Source organism: Chrysemys picta, chromosome 4, assembly GCF_011386835.1.
Source record: "Chrysemys picta bellii isolate R12L10 chromosome 4, ASM1138683v2, whole genome shotgun sequence".
Taxonomy (NCBI): domain Eukaryota; kingdom Metazoa; phylum Chordata; order Testudines; family Emydidae; genus Chrysemys; species Chrysemys picta.
Window position 1 is genome coordinate 60341053 of NC_088794.1, and position 6000 is coordinate 60347052.

Here is a 6000-nt window from a genome sequence, read left to right on the forward strand (position 1 = left end):
CATTTCCTCCCCCCCTGGTTCTTCTTCCTCTTCAGTATTTCCTCCTATAGGCACTAACTAGGCAGCCTGAAACTAGCTGCTTTCTTTCCTGCTCTGTGCAACTGGCCACCGTTCAGCATCAGGACAAGAAAAGTTAGCTCTTGTGATGCAGCTAGAGCTGCCTGTTACCCTTGTGAAGTAGCTGCTGCTAGAGCGAGGGACGGGCTCCAACAAACTCCTTGTCCAAACTCCCCCTGATCTTTGGGGCAGGGTATGTCCAAAGCCTAATTCAGGAGCTGTCTCGATGGGCTGACCCAAAAACCTGGCTCTGGACACCCCAGATCTTTCCATCTGAATCCAGGCTCAGAGTCTCTAATGGCATCTCCCAATATACGCCCAGAACAGTGCAAGCACCATCCTGCACCATCAATGGGGCCTCTTACCTGGCTCTGGAGCGATTGCACTTCTAGGGGATGACAGGGGAGTTCAGTTTCCATGACCCATTTGATTCTAAGTCTCCCTGCTGAGACTGTCAGCAACAGGGCTGGTGGCCTGGGGGGGGATGTGGGTGCCCTGGGAACTTGACTGGGCTCACGTGGGTGTATGGACTGGAGAAAGGAAGCCAGAAGTTTCAGGAGGGATCTAGTTTGGGGTGACACCTGGAGCTCAGGCGTGCAAGCTGGTGGCTATTGGACAAACACAGTCCCTCTCTGCGGGTAACCCTGGCCTCTCTGCATGCTCAGTATAGATCTCTTTCCTACAGCTCTGCCTGCCTGCCGCAGCACTTACTGCTAATGAAACAGGCAGCCTCGAGTCAAAGCAGCCATGGCCCATTCCCAATCCAGTCCCAAGCGGCAACAACTCACAAAGTCTATATGCTCCCTGCCCCACCGTATGCACCCACCAGAACCTCAAGCTGCCCTGGGAGGACTGGAGAGCCCCAGAGAAAGCAACAGGCCACATGAGAGCTGCCTCCCATCCACCCCCACTCAGCAGCGGGGACACAAGTGATGCGGGCCTGGGGCAGGGAGACCTGCACTTCACCCTCGGTCGATTGTTCCCAATGGCATTTTAAGCATAAGACACTCTTCGTCACATGGATGTAAAAGCGCGGGGGCCTGTCTACCTCATGAGCCGCCTCCAGGCTGCTGGGAGCTGGAGATACCCTGTGGCTTGCAGCCCACATTAATATTTCATACCTGCATACTCTCAGCAGCTCCGGGCGGCTGCAGCAGCTTGAATGCCACAAAACCGGTGCTTTCTCGCACCTATTTCCCTTCCCCCCACTCCCACCAGCTCCCAGAGGAATGCGATGTGCAGCAAAGGCCAGTCCCGTAGCCCCCTTTCCCAGAACCTGTCCCTCCATCCCTCGCTGTCAGACCCAGGCAGGAGCGGGCTCGGCCTTCTGACCCATTTCTCGGTTGGTGCCACGGCAGGCGCGCCCTCCCAGGGCTCGCTCTAGCTGGTGAAACAAAGTAGCAGGTGGAGACGCGCTTTATGGCAACAGGGGAATCGTTAACCTGGCCCACAGCAATCCCAGCGGGTCAGGGCCCTGAATCACCGGGTGCGCGTGATGCCGGGGACAGCCTGCCTGGCCCCTGGTGACCCCACCCCAGCTACGTGACAGGAAGGGGGCGGCATTATCAGGGCAGCAGGGCAAAGTCCAGCCCTCAGCCTCTGGGGCTGGGCAAAGTGAAAGTGGCGAACACAACTCCTCACCTGGGATGGAGAGAGACAGGAGCCCCGAGCCCCAGCCTGCACCTGCACCCTCAGCTCATTAAAGCCAACAGGCCCCTGGAATGGAGCTCCAAGGGGAGGGGGGAAGGGAGGGGAGGAATAGCCCCCCCACCTCGGCACTGGGTGCATTTGTGGGAGAGGGGATAACGACTCTTCAATCCTGAGGAGAAGTGGAGGCCAGGGGCTCGTCCCTCCACAAGGAGAATATCCCTTTTCCTATGGGAGCAGGCACAGGCAGCACGTGAGAAGGGGGGCAAATGCCCCTTCAGCTGGCAGAAGGGGGGAGGCAAGTGGGGGGGGGGAGAGACTGGCAAGAACCCCTCCCACACACACAGCATGGAAAAGGAGTGGAGAGGGGGTCACGGCCCGTGCAGGGGGAGAAGTGAAGGGTGATGCTGTGGGTCGTGCTCCACCAAGGGAAGGTTTAGTTCCCTGAGGGAGGGAGGATCCACCTCACAGAGGGGGGCGCACAGAGTGTGGGGGGGACCTTGAGGCTATTCTCCCCCAAGCCCCACAGGAGAACAAGGCTGGCTCCTGGCACAGGGAAGGGAGCGCTGCCCTGTGGAAGCCGGGACCCCACAGGGTTACCCTCCAAAGACAGGCAGAGCCAAACGGCTCCCCCAGATCATGTGGGTGTCAGGCCGTGGGCAGAGTCCAGACAGATGAACAGCTGCACAAGGCTTTCTGAAAGATTCATCAGCCCGGCCCTGATGTTCCTCCCCCACCCGCCCGTCCCCACGAGGGGGTGACGGCAGAGTGTGTCCGTGCCCTGACACACGCCCTGGGGTTCCTGGCCCCAGCCGGGCGGGGTGCTAGGGAGTCCGACAAACCAGCCAGTCATTCTCCAGAGCAGGAGAAACAGGCCGAGCTGGGGGTTCAAGTGAGGTGACAGGAAAGGCTCCCCCTCGTCCAAGCCCAGTGTCTTTGGGAGCTCTTGGCCTCCCCGCATCTCACTCCTCCCTGCTGCGAGGAGCTGGGCCGAGTGCCCCTTAAAGGCCCTGGGCTGGCAGCCTCAGCCTCAAAAGCCGCATCAGTCACTGCCTGGGCTGCTAGGCCATGTCCCCGGGGGGACGGCGAGGAGTCCCTGAGCCACCTTGACGCATTCCTCCAGGCAGCGGCACGTCTAGGGAAGTGCCGGACTTCAACTTCATTCCAGCAACAAACGCGGGGCCAGATCCGGACCTGGGGGCATGGCGCGCTCCTGGCTCCTCCAAGCACAGTCAGCGCTAGGAGCGCCACTGGCCTTGACCGCTGCTGCATGGCAGACCCGCTAGCCTTTCGCACGGCCCCGCAAGGTGCAGGGCAGAATCAGGCCCAGGACTCCCCAGGGGGCTGCAGGCACTCAGCACAGAGCTGCAGAGGTGGTGGAACGAGGGGTGCTGCCGCCCCCCCCCCCCCCTCCCCTCAGCTTGACATGGTTTCCATCATATACAGTTTAGTTCAAGGGCTCTCAGCCCCTCCCCTCCCCCATCGTACAAATGGTTTCGGAGAACCCTGCTCCAGCTCTTCTCAGTATCACTTGGCCGGTAGCCACACCGCCCCCCACCCCGACCCTGCAGCCACCCAGAGGCACCCACGAGGCTCCTGCAGTGCCAGGAGCTGCCAGGATCTCTCCCCACTGCAGGTGGCCGGGGGAGACGCCGGCAGGGGCAGGCCCCACCTTAAAGCCCAAACCACAAAGTCGACTTACGTGCAGAGGCGGCTGGAGAGCTGGAAGCCCCGGTCTGCCACTGGCCTGCTTGTGGGGCAGAGGAGGCGCATGGGCTGGCTTGAGATCCCCAAGGGTCAGCCCTGAGCTCGCTTCCTGCCTGCCGAGGCTGGGCAGAGCAGGGCTGCGTAGCAGAAGGCTGACTGTGAATGTGCAGAAGTCCCGATGAGAAAGCAGGAAATTGAAATTAAAACCGCTCTCGGTTTCCTGCTCGATGCGGCAGCGAGCTGCTCCTGCTGAGAGCCCCCAGGGCTGGGGGAGGGAGAAGCCAGCTGCTCAAAGACCGGCCCCCAGGGAGATGGGGAGGAGCTGAGACAGCGAAGCCACTGCCAGGAGCATCCTTGCGGTGCAGGATGGAAAAACTGCTGGATTAGCCCAGCCTGCCTCCGAGGGGCTGTCACTCCCCGCCCAGAGCTGGGCGTAGAACCCAGGCGTCCTGAATCCCTGTCCCCTTCTGGACTATGAGACCTCACTCCCTGCCCAGAGCAGGGGGTGAAACCCAGGGTGTGGGGCTAGAGCTGGCTGGAAAAAGTTCTTGAAGAGTTGCCAACGTTTTTCAAAAGCGAGTCTGCTTTGCAGCGTTCCGAATGGACCAACTCCCATTTAAAAAACAACAGGATTGTTACTGAACCTATTCTTGGCTTGCAGAAAACTCAGCTTTCAACACACACACAAATTTGAGAACTATTTCTCTAATGGTTTGGTCGCAAAATGTTGTAAACAATGTCACAATCCTTCCCCCCCCACACACACACACACAAAGACAACAGCTTTTTGCAATTTTTTTTTTTGTCTTTTTTGAGGCAATTGTTTGGGGTGGGGGAGAAAAATGTTGTGTTTGAAAATATCTGGCTACTTCCAGTCCCAGCTGGGCACTCAGACTGCTCTATTAGCCATCGCTTCCTCCCTGAGCTGGGCATAGAACCCAGGAGTCCTGACTCCCAGGCCCCTGCTCTAGGCCTCTGCCCTTTAAGTTAGCCCCTGTCAATGTTAATCAGCCTGTACTTTGTACAAGGCTCCAAGGATACCCCCACCTCACGTGTTCACTGTGGGGGTGTTGATACCACAGCTCCATCGGCCCTGGGAGTGGTGAGGGTCCCAGAGTGAAGAGATCAGGGTTCCCTGGAGGAACAGGGTGCAGGGCCGGCTCCAGCATTTCTGCCCCCCCAAGCAAAAAAAAAAAAAATCCGCGACCGGCAGCAGCGGCAGGTCCTTCGCTCCTAGAGGGAATGAGGGACCTGCCGCCCCCGAATTGCCGCAGGTGCCACCCCTCTCCCTTGGCCGCCCCAAGCACCTGCTTGTTAAGCTGGTGCCTGGAGCCGGCCCTGTCAGGGTGCCCCGCCTGTAGGAGGCAACTGAGACCATGCAAAGCCCAGTGCCCAGGATGCTGCTGCTTGGGGCTGATCCTTTATCTGCCCCTCCCTTCTAGTCTCAGGGCTTCAGGTAGGCGTGCAGGATCCATGTGTAGAGTGGGGATGCTGAGAGTCATTGAACCAAACTGTCAACCCTGTCTGTGATGGACACCATGTCAAGCCAGGGAGTTACAACCCCTCTGGCTTCAGGGAGAGTCTGCTGCAGGCACCATTGCCCCCATTCACACACAAGGGCAGACACCCCCTTGCACTGGGGAGGTGCTCCCCAGCCTATACCATGGGGTTTTATCCATCTGAGACCTCATAGAGGCCCCTTTGTTGTGGTGCTCTCAAGCCCTCTCCCCCTGCTGTGGGGCCGGGACTGGCCCTGTTGAACTCAATGGGAGGCTGGGAGCAGCCTGGCTGAGGCCCATAGGCACCCCCTCTATTGCATGTTGCGGGATCAGGCAGTAGCTAAGAAGAGGGCAGACATATGCCACATGTAATAAGGCACCCACCAGCCAGGCAGACCACAGAAAGGGGGTGATTCTGGGCAGGGTGCAGGGCACCATCCACTGTGGTACCCTACATGCCTCCTCACGGGTGAGGCCAAGGGTGTATCAGCAAGCACAGCTTTGGCACATGGTATTTCCTAGGGGCAGAGACCCGCTAGCATCCCCCAGCTACCTCCTCCCAGCCCCATCCTTCATCTCTCTTACTCTGGCCTCCCTGCTCTGCCTACCCCGATTCCTGACCTCTCCCCTGCCACGCACCCCCCTTTCACATCCCTCCTTAAAGCCTGCCTTCCTTTATTATTAGTTATATTACAGTAGCACCAGAGGGCTCCAACTGGGATCAGACAGCCCTTCCCCAAAGAGCTTCTGTTCCAAATGGATAATGGGGTCAAAAGCTGGGAGGGGAAACAGGCACAGCAAGGGGCAGCCGCGTGCCCAACGGCTCACAAAACACAGCCATACTGACTCCCAGCCCGGTGTTCTGTCCACTGAGCGGCACTGTCTGCCCCACACTTCCACAGCCCTCCCCGCTCCTGGCTGATGTTCATTTGACGAGTTTAGACCAGTGATTCTCAATCATCAGTACATGTACTCCCGGGGTGCGCAGAGGTCTTCCGGGGGGGGGACATCAACTCATCTTGATAGTTGCCTCGTTTTACAACAGGCTACGTGAAAAGCACTAGTGAAGTCAGCACAAACAACAATATCA

General features: G+C 58.8%; 1 protein-coding gene across 4 annotated transcripts in view; it reads right to left on the reverse strand.

Moving 5' to 3' along the window:
- Positions 1-3678, reverse strand: part of MICAL1 (microtubule associated monooxygenase, calponin and LIM domain containing 1) — a 42672-nt gene extending 38994 nt beyond the window's left edge. For 2 of the 4 annotated variants that reach the window (XM_024112295.3, XM_005311662.5), the window contains exon 1: positions 3407-3678. The gene's annotated coding sequence lies outside the window, so the exon portion shown is untranslated. Of the gene's footprint in view, positions 1-1389; positions 1494-3406 lie in introns of those variants that run through there. The other 2 variants (XM_065592408.1, XM_065592407.1) reach the window with 2 other exon arrangements.
- Positions 3679-6000: the final 2322 nt, after the last annotated feature.